The sequence below is a fragment of the Artemia sp. Qi Xiang Cuo genome, chromosome 6 (assembly GCF_049724085.1).
Source record: "Artemia sp. Qi Xiang Cuo chromosome 6, ASM4972408v1, whole genome shotgun sequence".
In the NCBI taxonomy this organism is placed as follows: Eukaryota; Metazoa; Arthropoda; class Branchiopoda; order Anostraca; family Artemiidae; genus Artemia; species Artemia sp. Qi Xiang Cuo.
In genome coordinates, this window is record NC_142799.1 from 13752440 (window position 1) to 13769518 (window position 17079).

General features: G+C 37.2%; 1 protein-coding gene across 1 annotated transcript in view; it reads right to left on the reverse strand.

The window, feature by feature from the left end:
- Positions 1 to 17079, reverse strand: part of LOC148950890 (uncharacterized) — a 122065-nt gene that overhangs the window by 19041 nt on the left and 85945 nt on the right. The gene's annotated exons all lie outside the window — the stretch shown is intronic.

Below are 17079 nucleotides of genomic sequence, written 5' to 3' on the forward strand. Positions count from 1 at the left end.
TCTGGAGTCAGGAATGGATATTTATTTCAACAACGCGCACACATTATTACTACTAAAATCTAGCCAAGTTTAAGTTTAAAAGAGAAACTTCAGAATGATATCAGTTTTTGAGAGTGATGTCTTAGTATCTATGACAAAGATTATTCAACAGAAAGCCAAGTAGTAAACCATGCATAACAGCAACCGGTGAAAACCGATCCTTTTCTATCAAATAAACGCTTTCTGTCACGAAAAATAGATTACTACCTGTTAATTAACTCTGCCAATATGAATTTTAAAGACCCTTTTTTGGTTTAAGACTCTCTCGAGAATTGTTACTTTTTATAATAATGTTTCTTTCTTTTTTCTCCCTCTCTCAGTGTTAAGTTATTGATACTTAGAAAGTTAGTTGTATGTACCCACCAAGTCGTAAGTGCGTTTTGTACCTTTCTTGAGGCAGGTACAAGCAAGTTTAGTTGAATTCCTTTTTTTGCCTTAAAATTAAATTAGTTAAGATAGATAATTAGAAAAAAAAAATAAATCAAGCTCTTCGCAAAACCAGGCCTAGTAGAAAGAAACTAAGAAAGCAGAAATCAATTTCGATGCCCCCTCCCTCTGGAAGGCCTATGTCCCTCTATTCTCCAATATTTTGTAATTTTCTAAAATTTTATCCTAAAATTTGCTTCCACTTGATTTTAACGGTAAACCATGATTTTTTGTTTATTTATTATATTCATTTCTAGATATTTTCAAGTCCAATAGTTTAACGATTTTATCACAAATACAATGGTCACTAACGTTTTGGTAAAAATGGTTTAGTGCGAGACTAGTCATATTTTCAAAATATTAGGCTAGTTATAGTTATAACCCTGATTACTAAAAAAAAGAATATGTCCGACATGCAACTTCTTAACCTACCAAGGACTTAATAGTTCCAGTATTTCAGAGAATTTCAAGCCAATCGGAATAAAGAATGGCCGCTTCAAGGGCCCACCTTTAAGAAGCCCTACAACCAAAATTTGAAATTAATTTGGTTGCTCCTCCAATCGTCATTTTGACCAAAAGACTTACGGTTTCAAGTCTGAAGTTGTTAAGAAAATGAACTCTTTCTTAACACCTTTATGGTCCACTGACGGGAGACCATTCCTTTGTCTACATTTCCTATTATATTTTGGCTGTTAGCGCAAACAGAGACAGGTATAAAAACCAATCTAGGAATGTCACACTCTTTAGTATCAATTTTTAGGGCATTTGCTCCTAATTCATCTTACAGAATTACTGTCCAGTTGCCAAATTAACTAAATCCGTAAGTTTTAAGGAAAACAACATTTTCCACTTTGGACATGATATAGGTGAACGCATAAGAGTCTTATAGGAGGACTGGCTCCCACTCCAAAATCTTGTTTGTCTAACATTTGGTATGTTTTTCTTTTTTCCAATCTTTTCTGGCATTTTCTTTTTTTTATGTTATGACGTTAACAAGAACATTAGTGATAACTATTCCCAAAAGCAAACAACACACCAAAGCAGAACATTTCCTTTACACTTTCGCCATAGTTTTTTTTTCCTTTGACTCAATTTTAAAATTAATAATATCTTATCTCTCCGTCTACACTAGGTAAAAAACCTTCCTTTTTTTTATTTTTCTATCATCATTTTAAAATATGTCTTTGATTTTCTATTTCATTTTTGAATAAGATTTCTATTGACTGAATTTTAATGGATAAATCATGAAACTTTAGTTGAGTTATTTCTTCTATCCGTAATTCTGGACAAACAATAGAGTTCGCACTGTTTTTCACAGAAAAATACTAATTTTTCTTTTTCACCATGATTTGCATTCTCATTGTCCTTGGAAATTGTATGTTTAGGCAAAAAGGGGGAAATCTCCCAATACTACTAACTACTACTAACAACTCATCGAAGCACCAAGCCGCATGAGATCAACACAGCTACAAACGCTCCTCCTCCATCCCGATCTATTCAAAGCTTTCCTCTTTATTCCAACCCAGATATTCCTATTTCCATTAAATATTTTCTTACGACGTCATTCCACCCCAGCAGAGGACGACATGCTTTTCGTTTAGCCCTAGACGGTTGACCGAAAAGCGCAATCTGTCATATTTCATCCACATAACATGCCCTGATTACCTCTACAATCTACTGTTACTGTTTGAAATATGGTAAGGTAGTCGGGTACCTAAAACAACCTGTGGGCAATTTTTCTGGATAACATCTAGCAAATCTTCCTCGATGGATATAATTGAAAAACTACAGAAAACCTTCCAAAAACGTTTCATTGATGAGCTCCTTGAACAAACTTAAACATGGTTTAATTTCGTTGGAAGAAACACAAAATGTCAGGGAGTACCCACACAAAATAAGTCCCAACAGAGGCCCGATATGGTTCAGGCAATCGAGAACTATAACAAAATTATTTTAAATGCATTTAAGCAAGGTTTGAATGGAAGATTATATCTCCCTTTAATTTACAAAAAAACATAGAAAATCTTGAAGCAGCAACCGAGGATATAGATCGGACTTGTGAGAAAGATGCTATGGAACTGAGGCATCAAAAATTATTAATTAATAACCTAGAAAGAAATCCCCAGACAGTTCGATAAAACCCTTCATCCAAACGGACATCGAGTACAATTCGAAATCTAACGCCCCTGACCAATACGTCCTTTGCTTTTCAAGCGGTAGTCAGCTTAACAGTTTAAAAATCTTCAAATATATTAACAAAAAAGGGAATACTATAGAACTAATACATAAGCAATCGTATATATGTATATATATATATATATATATATATATATATATATATATATATAAACTTCTTTTAATTTTTGATCGTTTTTTTTTTAAATAATGTCGTTAAATCTGACTCCCCCTCCATGGAAAGGTCCCTTTTTCCATGAAAAATTCCTCCTTGAAAGGATCCTCCCACGTAAATCCCCCCCTCGAAAAGTATTTGCATACTTCCTAATAACCAATTCATAGTTTGCAGCCCTTCTCTCGGGTGCTGGCGGGGGGGGGGGGTCACGTAATCCTCGAAGACACTCATTAGATCTTTCGACTATGTTGAACAAGATGGCTGTACAAGATCAAAATTTGTATCGGGTGACTTCGAAGAAAAAAGGGGCGTGAAAGGGAGGCTAGCTGCCATTTAAAAAGAGCACTAGAACTTTTCATTTGCAATCAAATGAAATCTCTTCCGATCTTATAGGATCACTAGTTCGATATGATCACCCCTGGGGAAAAAAAACGAATAAACAAGCATCCGTGATCTTTCTTTTGGCAAAATCTATAAATTTTTAAATGGCCTACTATTTTGAAAATACCTCTCCAGCATGGAAAATTCTTAACCAATATCGTTTCGGCACTCTTCGATATTTTCGCCAACTTTGATGCTCCATATCGTTAACTAGTCTACCCAAAGCCACTATCAAAAACTGGAAAAACTAATATTCAAATAGATATTCAGTCATAAAGCCCCAGGCTAAGTTATTAATTTGATGCTTCCTCATTTGTCCCCCAGTAACACTATATTTCTTTGTAAATATGTTTTAACGCATAAAAAAAGAACACGGTCAAAAAAATTCAAGTACCTTTAAGGAGAACTGCGTCCAAAATGCAAATACATACTAAGCCTAATCGGAGGCAACGCTGTAGCGTTGCGTATAGTAAAGGCCATACGGCTCCAATGTTTTATTATTTTTTTCCCCCAGAGGCACTTCATATGGAAGGGGTCGTAGTAGAAACTTCAAAGGGGGTTCATTCGATTGGAAATCGAGAATTCTAGTGCCCTTTTTAATAGTCGAAAATGATTGGGGCGCGACTAGCCCCCCATGCCCATCATTCCCCCAAGCACATCCACTCAAAATTTTGAGATAGACATTTTGTTCAGTGCACTTGATTTCAAGATGGAAAATATGTTTTCGTGGTGGAAACTCCCCCACAACCGTCAGGGCATGGGTTTTAAGTTATGCACTGGGGGCATATAAGGTTTTTATAGAAGGCGTTGTCATAGAAACTTCAAAACACGCTCATTCGGTTGGAAATTCGAAGGGTTAGTGACCTTTTTAATAGTCGAAAGTGATCGGAGGGCAACTAGACCCCCCCACGCCCAGCTTTTCCACAAACACATCCAATCAAAATTTTGAGATATCCATTTTGTTCAGCGTAGTTGATTTCTAGACAGAAAATATACTTTTGAGGAGTACACTCCCCCACAACCCTCAAGGCAAGTGTTTTAAGTTATGCCCTGGGGGCATATAAGATTTTTATAGAAGGTGTTGTGGTAGAAACTTCACAAGGGGCTCATTCGATTGTAAATTCAAAGGGCTAGTGCCCTTTTAATAGTCGCTAGTGATTGGAGGGCAACTAGCCCCCCCCCCGCCCATCATTCCCCCAAACACATCCAATCAAAATTTTGAGATAGCCATATTGTTCAGCGTAGTCGATTTTCAGATAGAAAATATGTTTTTGAGGAGGACACTTCCCCACAACACTCGGGGAAAGGTTTTAAAGTTACGCCCTGAGGGCATATAAGGTTTTTACAGACGTTGTCGTAAAAACTTCAAAAAAGGCTCATTCGATTGGAAATTCAAAGGGATAGTGCCCTTTATAATAGTAGAGTGATTGGAGGGCAACTATCCCCCCCACGCCCAGCTTTTCCACAAACACATCCAATCAAAATTTCGAGATTGTCATTTTGTTCAGCGTAGTTGATTTCCTGATAGAAAATATGTTTTTGAGGAGGACAATCCTCCCCCCCAAAACCCCTAGGGCAAGAGTTTTAATTTATGCCCTGGGGGCATATAAGGTTTTTAATAGAAGGCGTTGTCGTAGAAACTTCAAAACAGGCTCATTCGGTTGGAAATTCAAAGGGCTAGTGACCTTTTTAATAGTCGAAAGTGATCGGAGGGCAACTAGACCCCCCCACGCCCAGCTTTTCCACAAACACATCCAATCAAAATTTTGAGATATCGATTTTGTTCAGCGTAGTTGATTTCTAGATAGAAAATATACTTTTGAGGAGTACACTCCCCCACAACCCTCAAGGCAAGGGTTTTAAGTTATGCCCTGGGGGAATATAAGATTTTTATAGAAGGCGTTGTGGTAGAAACTTCAAAAGGGGCTCATTCGATTGTAAATTCAAAGGTCTAGTGCCCTTTTAATAGTCGCTAGTGATTGGAGGACAACTAGCCCCCCCCCCCCGCCCATCATTCCCCCAAACACATCCAATCAAAATTTTGAGACAGCCATTTTGTTCAGCGTAGTTGATTTCCAGATACAAAATATGTTTTTGAGGACTCCCCCACAACCCTCAAGGCAAGGGTTTAAAGTTATGCCCTGGGGGCATATAAGATTTTTATAGAAGGCGTTGTCGTAGAAACTTCAAAAGGGGCTCATTCGATTGGAAATTGAAAGGGCTAGTGCCCTTTTAATAGTCGCTAGTGATTGGAGGACAACTAGCCCCCCCCACCCATCATTCACCCAGACACATCCAATCAAAATTTTGAGATATCTATTTTGTTCAGCGTAGTCGCTTTCCAGATAGAAAATATGGTTTGGAGGAGGACACTCCCCCAAAACCCTCAGGGCAAAGGTTTTAAGTTATGCCCTGGGACAATATAAGGTTTTTATAGACGTTGTCGTAAAAACTTCAAAAAAGGCTCATTCGATTGGAAATTCAAAGGGATAGTGCCCTTTATAATAGTAGAGTGATTGGAGGGCAACTATCCCCCCCACGCCCCTCCTTCCCCCAAACACATCCAATCAAAATTTCGAAATAGTCATTTTGTTCAGCGGAGTTGATTTCCAGATAGAAAATATGTTTTTGAGGAGAACACTCCCCAAAAACCCTCAAGGCAAGAGTTTTAATTAATACCCTGTGGGCATATAAGGTTTTTAATAGAAGGCGTTGTCGTAGAAACTTCAAAACAGGCTCATTCGGTTGGAAATTCGAAGGGCTAGTGACCTTTTTAATAGTCGAAAGTGATCGGAGGGCAACTAGACCCCCCCCACGCCCAGCTTTTCCACAAACACAGCCAATCAAAATTTTGAGATATCGATTTTGTTCAGCGTAGTTGATTTCTAGATAGAAAATATTCTTTTGAGGAGTACACTCCCCCCCAACCCTCAAGGCAAGGGTTTTAAGTTATGCCCTGGGGGCATATAAGATTTTTATAGAAGGCGTTGTGGTAGAAACTTCAAAAGGGGCTCATTCGATTGTAAATTCAAAGGGCTAGTGCCCTTTTAATAGTCGCTAGTTATTGGAGGACAACTAGCCCCCCCCCGCCCATCAGTCCCCCAAACACATCCAATCAAAATTTTGAGATAGCCATTTTGTTCAGCGTAGTTGATTTCCAGATAGAAAATATGTTTTTGAGAAGGACACTCCCCCACAACTCTCAGGGCAAGGGTTTTAAGTTATGCCCTGGGGCATATAAGGTTTTTATAGACGTTGTCGTAAAAACTTCAAAAAAGGCTCATTCGATTGGAAATTCAAAGGGATAGTGCCCTTTATAATAGTAGAGTGATTGGAGGGCAACTATCCCCCCCACGCCCATCATTCCCCCAAACACATCCAATCAAAATTTCGAAATAGTCATTTTGTTCAGCGTAGTTGATTTCCAGATAGAAAATATGTTTTTGAGGAGGACACTCCCCCAAAACCCTTAGGGCAAGAGTTTTAAGTTATGCCCTGGGGGCATATAAGGTTTTTATAGAAGGCGTTGTCGTAGAAACTTCAAAACAGGCTCATTCGGTTGGAAATTCAAAGGGCTAGTGACCTTTTTAATAGTCGAAAGTGATCGGAGGGCAACTAGACCCCCCCACGCCCAGCTTTTCCACAAACACATCCAATCAAAATTTTGAGATATCGATTTTGTTCAGCGTAGTTGATTTCTAGATAGAAAATATACTTTTGAGGAGTACACTTCCCCACAACCCTCAAGGCAAGGGTTTAAAGTTATGCCCTGGGGGCATATAAGATTTTTATAGAAGGCGTTGTCGTAGAAACTTCAAAAGGGGCTCATTCGATTGGAAATTCATAGGGCTAGTGCCCTTTTAATAGTCGCTAGTGATTGGAGGACAACTAGCCCCCCCCCATGCCCATCATTCCTCCACACACATCCAATCAAAATTTTGAGATAGCCATTTTGTTCAGTGTAGTTAATTTCCAGATAGAAAATATGTTTTGAGGAGGACACTGCCCCACAACCCTTAGGGCAAGGATTTTAAGTTATGCCCTGGGACATATCAGGTTTTTATAGACGTTGTCGTAAAAACTTCAAAAAAGGCTCATTCGATTGGAAATTCAAAGGGATAGTGCCCTTTATAATAGTAGAAAGTGATTGGAGGGCAACTATCCCCCCCACGCCCATCATTCCCCCAAACACATCGAATCAAAATTTTGAGATAGCCATTTTGTTCAGCGTAGTTGATTTCCAGATAGAAAATCTGTTTTGAGGAGGACACTCCCCCAAAACCCTCAGGGCAAGGGTTTTAAGTTATGCCCTGGGGGTATATAAGGTTTTTATAGAAGGCGTTGTCGTAGAAACTTCATAAAAAGGCTTATTCGATTGGAAATTCAAAGGGCTACTGCCCTTTTTAATATTCGAAAGTGATTGGAGAGCAACTAGCCCCCCCCCCCACGCCCACGATTCCCCCAAACACATCCAATAAAAATTTTGAGATAACCATTTTGTTCAGCGAAGTTGATTTTCTGATAGAAAATATGTTTTTGAGTTGGACACTCCCCCAAAACCCTCACGGCAAAGGTTTTAAGTTATACCCTGGGGGCATACAAGGTTTTTATGGAAGGCGGTGTCGTACAAACTGAAAAAAAGGCTCATTCGATTGGAAATTCAAAGGGCTAGTGCCCTTTTTAATAGCCGAAAGTGATTTGAGGGAAACTAACCCCCCTCTCACGCCCACCTTTTCCCCAAAAGCATCCAATTAAAATTTTGAGACAGCCATTTTATTAAACGTAGTTTTAAGTTCTGGAAATTATGTCTTTGAGGATGACAACTCCCCCACAGCCCTCAGGGCAAGGGTTGTAATCTGAGGATTCTCCGAATCCTTCCCATTATTTCTTATGAAAGGGATGCTCGTATAAACTTTAGAGGGCTCATTTGATTGGAAATTGAAAGTTCTTGTTCACTTTTTAAGAGTCAAAAGAGATTGGAGGACAACTAGCCCCCCCTCCTCCCTCCTCCACGCCCGAAGTGCATTAGATAAAAATTTTGAGATAGACAATTTGTTAAAATAGTTCAAAGTTCTGATAACAAAAAACTCCGGTGTCGACACAGCCCACCGGGGGTAGGCGATGTAAGTTATGCCCTGGGGCATATTAACAATCAAATAATCATTAAATAAACGATCAATGCAAACAAACATACAATAGATTTTAATGTAAATTAACAAATAAATTTAGTGCTGATATTAATGTAAATTAATAAATAAATTTATACTGGGTGGAATTTAACACGGGGGAATTATCAGCTGGAAAATAAAATGTTTTTTGAGGGGGGGGGGAAAATTTCCCAGGGGTGGGTTTTCCAAATGTGAATTATTCAGGGAGGGGACGACTAAACCCATTCGATAATATTCTAAATTTTACATCTGAAAGTAACGGAAATAAAGAATCAACGAAAATGTCAGAGTTCATGTTCCTTTCATGTTCCTTTAGACGACTTTGTTCGTGTCTTTTGCAAAAAGACATTTTCAAAAGACAGATTATTTTCTTTTGCAATTATTCTTTGGCGCCTTCTCGATTATTCTTGCGAGGTGGGAGGCTCCTCCTCAAATTATTCTCCGCAATAGTTTCAGTTTTTATCTCGAGGTTTAAAGATGAACATAATATAATAGAGCTATACCCAAAAATAACATATATAGAATAATATAAGCACATAACACGGAAAAATTAATCAAAATTGCATGTTATGAGTTGAGGCTCACCCAAATGATGACCCAGGGGGCTCACCATTCCAAAATCTATGAAAAAAATCCTGCAATAACTGAAAATCTAAAGTATTTTTGAGTATTTTAAGGTCTTCCGCAACTCAAAGGTCCAACATTCTACAGCCCAATGAGTCTGTCTAATCTCCTAAATCGGGAACGGAGGAGATAAGTGAAGTTCCGCCCCGTATTGGTTGAGTCTCCAACCTCACCCTCCCCCTCTCCTACTATCTACGCTAAAGTTTTCTTCTTTATGGCAACTACGCCACCCCCACCCCAAAGACTTTAATATGGTAAAGTTTTGTATGGGAAGGCCACATAGTAAATCTATTATAATTATCCAATTATAAGGTTAAAATACATACTCTGTGATAGATGCAAAATTGTTTTGGCACACAAAATCCTATTAAGGTCAATTCCAAACAGTCATAATCCCTTTGGGTCAGCAAGTGAAATGGTCTAAACCCCGTTATTGGGCTATTTTTTCAATCCATTCATTGTTGTCAATCGCTGTCCACAAGTTATGCAAGCTGTCTATTGTTCATATATAAGGTTTTTATCAAAGAAGTAATCGTATAGGCTTTGAAAAAAACCTCAGTCGATTTAAATTAAAAGTTCTAGATCCGTTTTTTAAAGTCAAGAATAATCGGACATTATGCAACCCCCCCCCCCCATGCCATAAAAACTTGAAACTTTTTGCAATCAAAAACGAACAAAAATTAATTTAAAAAAAACTTTCCGAAAAATAAGTTTTTCAAAGAGAAGTAAAGGTCATTTTAAACTCAAGATCAGCAGATAGAAATACCTGTTAAAGTCCAAACTCAAAACGACCAGAAATTACTATTAAAGAATAAATGAAACCCATAATGAACAGAAATTAAATAAACAATCATAGCCAAAAACATACAACAAGTAATAATATAAATGAATAAATAGATCTAGATCTTAAAGCGAGTAATACTTAGATTAAATATGATAATTAAGCTTAAAACGAAAAAAAATATTTTGCTATTAAAGTGTAAATAAAACTTAAAAGGAACAGGAATTAAATAAACATCAATGCAAACAAACAAACAATATATATTAATGTAAATGAATAAATAAATCTTAAAACGAGTAAAACTTAAACTGAATATGCAAATCAAGTTTGATTCGAATAAAAGTAACTACAAACAAGAGTTTGGGTATCGCCTCACTGCAGAAGCCTAAAACCTACTGCGTCATTGGCGCTTTACTGAAAATGAATTATATTACAAATGTTTTCTTTGTACTTAATATTGAAAATAAATGTTAAAATTAAAGTACAATTTTGATCTGATGAGCTTTCAGCAATTGCAGTGAGGCGATACCCAAACTCTTGTTTGTAGTTATTTTTATTCGATTCAAACTTGATTTGCATATTCAATTTAAGTTTCACTCGTTTTAAGATTTATTTATTCATTTGCATTAATATATATTGTATGTTTGTTCGCATTGATTGTTTATTTCATTTCTGTTCGTTTTAAGTTTTATTTATACTTTAATAGCAAAATATTTTTTTCGTTTTAAGTTTGATTTTCATATTAAATCTAAGCATTACTCGCTTTAAGATCTATTTATTCATTTATATTATTAATTATTGTATGTTTTTGCTATGATTGTTTATTTAATTTCTGTTCGTTTTGGTTTTCATTTATTCTTTAATAGTAATTTCTGGTCGTTTTGAGTTTGAATTTTAACAGGTATTTTTATATCCTGAGCTTAATTTTAAAATGGCCTTTAATTTTATTTGAAAAACTTATTTTTCGGAAAGTTTTTTTTTTAATTAGGCTAATTGTCAGTTAAAACATCAGCCAAGAAACAATTAAAGAGAACAGACAAAACCAAATCACGGACAATTGATAACAGGTGTGTAACAAACACCCGGAGAATACAAGACAGTAGCTAGGTCAAAGCGATTCTCTTATGGAATTTATAAGCGCGCGATGTATGAACTATACTATGAAAATTAGATACTACACAATGTGTTTAAACAAATTAATGCGTACATTAATGGGAGATTGGTGGGCACTAGTATGAATTATCAAATTAGGCAGGCTACCAACAATTTATGCTGATGACTCCAAAGTCATATAAGGAATTTAAAGGTCAAGCGATGACATATGAATATAGACCGGATGTGTATGCTGCGGGAAAGATAACTGAGGCAGTGGCCAAAGAGTATCACTTAGTAGGCAAATTAAATAATGAAACATTTAGTATCGCCCAATGGTTGCCATTCAACATTACGGTTAACATAAATTCAACACTTGCAGGGTTGCCACTGGTTCAAGAAGTCAAAAACAAGGACTGTTTGTGAAACAAGGGACCTTGGTGACATGAGGACGAATAGAGACCTAGTCCAGCTGTTGCTTACCGTATAAATGAAACAATCAGCATCATACTCGATATTCAAACCGATCTCTCATAAATCTGAAACCAGAACGGTCGGAAATGTAGCGTCATCATATTCTGGAAAGATAGTAGTGGAATCCCTTGCTATACTAATGGAACCCCATATTTGGGAGACAATTCCACTCCAGCCAGAACATTTAAAAATAGCCCATGACGATAAATCTACTCATGTAAGAAACTTGATCTAAGAACAACCCCTGACGCTGGACGAACATCAAATTATTTCTTCAGGAATTTGTCACATAATTCTTACATAGACATAAAATGAGAATAATTATTTAAATTTTCGATGAGAGAAAAGGGTTAAAAGGATTTAACCTACTTTACAGAGAGGAATATAATGCAACACTGCCACGTGAAACAATACCTCTAATATCTACTTAGCCGATAAAGCTGAGGGGTTGGGGAGACATGTTGCATAGAGTTGGTTAAGTTAGGTACATAACATAATGCGTTCTGGGCGGCCTTCTTTTCAGATTGAACAATATATAGTTGAGATTATGCCTGCTCTTCAGATTGAACAATATACAGCTGACATTATAGAGAATAAAAATGGAGTTAACCTATTCTTCGATGTAAGTTACTTTTTATAATTAAATAGTTTGTATATAATTAATTTAGATATTACCTTCCTTCTAAGCTATTATCCTCAAGTACTTCCTTTCTAAAATAGTGACTTCATTTCAAGTTATCTATTGCCAAATAGTTTATTATTCTCCAACACTGTGTCTCATGCTAACCTCGTATCAACTTCAATAGATCAAGGAGGCACACTTGTGCCTCTATAAAGAGGCGACCCACCACAATGTTAAGCAATTTCCGGTCCTAGCGGTCGCAGAGAGACAGCGGTAATCGCATTTTGTAGCCCAAACTCAAACTAAGAAACTCGCAAAATTTCACCCCCCTCCGACTTTATCTTCATGGGTGAAAGTGGACCGGATGTTTCGACCCTCCGACAACAGCCCCCCTTTAGGGTTTTACGACCGGACTGAAATTTAGAAGTTAAGGTTTTCTTGAACCCGGGAGCTTATCCTCGAAATTTCAGCTCAATCCGATTACTCCTTCCCTGTTTTCCAAAAAACAAATATAGCAACTTAAAGTTCATTTTTTTTTCTTAGCCACGCCTACAGGCCACAGTTGGCAACTGATCCGGGTGAATGAGGACTCATTCGAAGCAGAATTCGACCTGTTAGGGCCTTTTGATATTTTCAGACCGAAAAAATTATCCCCCGAATTTATATTTACGAAAAACCTCGCTTCAAGGAGGCAAACTTGTGCCTCTATAAAGAGGCGACCCACCACAATGTTAAGTGATTTCCGGTCCTAGCGGTCGCAGAGAGACAGCGGTAATCGCATTTTGTAGCCCAAGCTCAAACTAAGAAACGTGCAAAATTTCACCCCCCTCCGACTGTATCTTCATGGGTAAAAGTGGGCCGGAAGTTTCGACCCTCCGACCACAGCCCCCCTTCAACGTTGTCTGATTGGGCTGAAATTTAGAGGTTAAGCTTTCCTAGGGCCCGGGAGCTTATCCTCGAAATTTCAGCTCAATCCGATCACTCCTTCCCTGTTTTCCAAAAAACAAATATAGCCACTTAAAGTTCTTTCTTTTTTTTTCTTGTTAGCCACGCCTACAGGCCACAGTTGGCAACTGATCCGGGTGAATGAGGACTCATTCGAAGCAGAATTCGACCTGTAAGGGCCTTTTGATATTTTCAGACCGAAAAAATTATCCCCCGAATTTACATTTACGAAAAACCTTGTTTTCCTATAAGAGCCCATGTTAATTTTTCCCACCACAGCCCCCCCCCCCCCTTTAACGTTGTCGGATGGGGCTGAAATATAGAGGATAAGCTTTCCTGGGGCCTGGGAGCTTATCCTCGAAATTTCAACTTAATCTGATCACTCCGTCCCTGTTTTTCAAAAACCAAATATCAAGTTTTGTGGGGATTTGCTTGCGTCAAAAATAGATTCCACATACTAAAAATACAATTAAAATTGTTTCTCTCTAGTACAGCGGTCGATACTCCTGACTGTCACGTGGAAGACCCGGGTTCGATTCCCTGTCAGAGGAAATTTTTTATAAACTGAATTTAAAGTTTAAAAAAGAAACTCAGTTTCTTTTTTAAATTATTTGAAAAAAATTAAGTTTTATAAATAGTTAAAGAGTCTGAGTTACAAGGTCGACCCTTAAAACACCCTGTCGAGAAAGAAAAGAATAATACACAATCATCTAACAGTTAGTCAAGCAATAATAAGTAATAAACTGTACAAAAACGTGCAGAAATTATTTGAAAAAAACTACGTTTTCTAAAGAGTTAAAGAGGCTGAGTCACAAGTTCGAACCTTAAAACGTACAGGGATTAGGAGGTACAGTTGGGGGCTGCCGCCCCCCAAACCCCCCGCTTTCGCAGCCTTTAAATAAATAAAAAAATTTAACTGAAGGTAAGGAGCGACATTAAAACTTAAAACGAACAGAAATTATTCCGTATATGAAAGGGGCTGTGCCCTCCTCAACGCCTCGCTCTTTACGCTAAAGTTTGACTTTCTCACAACTCTTTTTTTAAACAATAAAAACTTTAGCGCAAAGAGCGAGGCGTTAAGGAGGGCACAGCCCCTTCCATATACGGAATAATTTCTGTTCGTTTTAAGTTTTAATGTCGCTCCTTACTTTCAGTTTAAAAAAAAAAATTATTTAAAGGCTGCGAAAGCGGGGGTTGTACTGTACCTTCTAATCCCTGTACGTTTTAAGGTTCGAACTTGTGACTCAGCCTCTTTAACTCTTTAGAAAACGTAGGTTTTTTTAAATAATAACTTTAAGAAATCAAAAATTGATTAAGATTTTAAGGAATAAATATCAGCATATGTATATAAAACTTACAATGCTCATTTTTTCATTTGAATTATTTTCATTTTTTCATTCTGATGCGTCTCATCAGAAACGGGTGGGCCAACACAATATGATAATAGTGATTTTTAGATCTTACAAGCGATCCATAAGTGCTACTGAAATGTTCAAGAAGCATAGAACGAGAACTTTTCAGAAATGACTAAATCGGCAAATCTAGATAACGCACTGTACTCACAAATTCAATTACATTGTCACCTAATACAAAACTTTGTGACCAATAATCACTACGGTTACTAAAAAGTCTCATTACTTCACTCTTACTCGCATTGAACTCCAGGACGATACACGGATATTTTCCACTTAAAATTTTTTTTTTTCTATTTGAGATAACGACTTGCTCGAACTTAGAAAGTCGTCCGCATAATTTTATAACGATAAATCCAGAGCACAGAAAATAAAATTTGTCATAATTCTTTTATGCAGACACAACGCTATCATAGGCAGCGCAATAGCTCTGCCTAAGTAAAGAACGATATTGGGACAATGTATTATTTATTGTTTTGGTTTCCGTACCAGGGTACTTCGTATCGAATGAGTTGTCGTAGAAACTTAGAAAAGAGCTCATTCGATAGGAAATTGGAGTGGCTAGTGCCCTTTTTAATAGTCGAAAGTGATTGGAGGGCAACTATCCCCCCCCCACGCCCATCATTCCCCCAAACACATCCAAGCAAAATTTTGAGATAGTCATTTTCTTCAGCGTAGTTGATTTCCAGATAAAAAATATATTTTTGAGGACGACACTCCCCCAATACCCTCAGGGCAAGGGTTTTAAGTTATGCCCTGGTGGCATATTCAACTATCAGACGCTCTAGTGCTTTTTTTAAGAGCAAAGTGATCAGAGGGTAGCTACCCTCTCCCCCCTACACACACGTCTTATTGTCCCGAAATGAGTCTAATAGAAATTTTGAGATACCCATTCTATTCAAAATAGTCTAAATATCATATAACAAGGCTTTTGGGGTTGAAACAAACCTCGGAGATTAGGGGCAAGGGTTGTAAATTATGCCCAGGGTGTATTAAAGGTTCTTATGGAAGAAATAGTTGTTTAACTTCAGAAGAGGCTCAGTCTTTCTCCCTGAAAAAGACTATGTAAATATAAAACGAACAGAAATTAATCAAAAAACTTTTTGCACAAAATAAGTTTTTCAAAAGAAAGTAAAGAACTCCATTAAACCAAAAATGAACAAAAATAGAATCAAATAATCTACCAAGCATACAACTACCACAAATCAGTACCAATATATAAATGAAACCCGAAACAAACAGAAATTAAAATAAGTCAAACTCAAAACAAGCAGAAATTAATATGAGTAGGGTTCTAAGCCCCATGCTTTCTAAAAGCTAGAATATAATTTGTATTTTACTGAAAAAAACTTTTAAATGTTTTCACTTTTATAACTTTAAGAAATCAAAAATTGATTAAGATTTTAAGGAATAAATATCAGCATATGTATATAAAACTTACAATGCTCATTTTTTCATTTGAATTATTTTCATTTTTTCATTCTGATGCGTCTCATCAGCAACTAGTAGTAGTGAGGGGGTAGCTACCCTCTGATCACTTTGCTCTTAAAAAAAGCACTAGAGCGTCTGATTACCAATCCAATGATTGAATCCCTTGAAGTGATTGAATCCCTTACCAAACCAATCCCTTTGAAGTTTATATGACCACACTTTCTATCAAACCCTATATGTCTCCAGGGCATAACTTAGAACCCTTGCCCTGAGGTCAGGGGGGATCTGTTATCCTCAAAAACGTAATTTCCAGACCTTTCTGATAGGCTTAACAAAATGGCAGTATCAAAATTTTGATTGGAAGTGTTTGGGGAAATGATAGGTGTGGAGAAAGACATTTGCCCTCTGATCACCTTTGACTAATGAAAAAGGCACTAGTCCTCTCAATTTCCAATCGAATGAGCCCTTTTTGAAGCTGAGATCGGAAATGTTTGGGGAAATGATGCGATTCTCCCTCTGATTACTTTCGAGTATTTAAAGGGGCAATATCCCTCTCAATTTCCAATTGAAAGAGCTCTTTTTGAATTTTTTACGACAACACTTTCTATATGACATTATATGCCCCCAGGGTATAACTTACAACCTTAGCCCCGATGGCTGTTGGGGGTAGTCATACTTAAAAACATGATTTCCGGACCCTTCAACCACGTTCAACAAAATGGCTATATCAAAATGTTGATCGGAAGTGATTGGGGAAATGACGGGTATGGGGGGGGGCATTCAGCCTCCGATCGCTTTTGACTATTAATAAGGGCACTAGCCTCTCAATTCCCAAATGAATGAGTCCTTTTTGAAGTTTCTACAACAACGCTGGAAAAGACCCAATTCCCCGAAATTTCAACTACGTTCAACAAAATGTCTCTCTCAAAATTTCGATTGGATATGTTTGTAGAAATGGTGGGCGTGAGGGGGCGTTAGTTGCCCTGCAATCACTTTCTACTATTAAATAGGGCACTAGCGCTTTTATTTTCCAAACAAATGAGCCCTTTTTGAAGTTTCTTCGACAACCCTTTCTATAAAACCTAATATGCATTGAGCTGAGGGCTGTTTGTCATCCTCAAATACATAATTTCCGGACTTTTCCACTACGTTGAACAAAATGGCTATCTCAAAATTTTTATTTGATATTATCGGGAAATGGTGGGCGTGGGAGGGGTGTTAGTTTTCCTCCAATTACTTTTGACTATTAAATCAAAATTTTTTACTATTAAATTTCCAATCGAATGAGCCTTTTTGAAGTTTCTACGACAACTCTTTCTATAAAACCTTATATG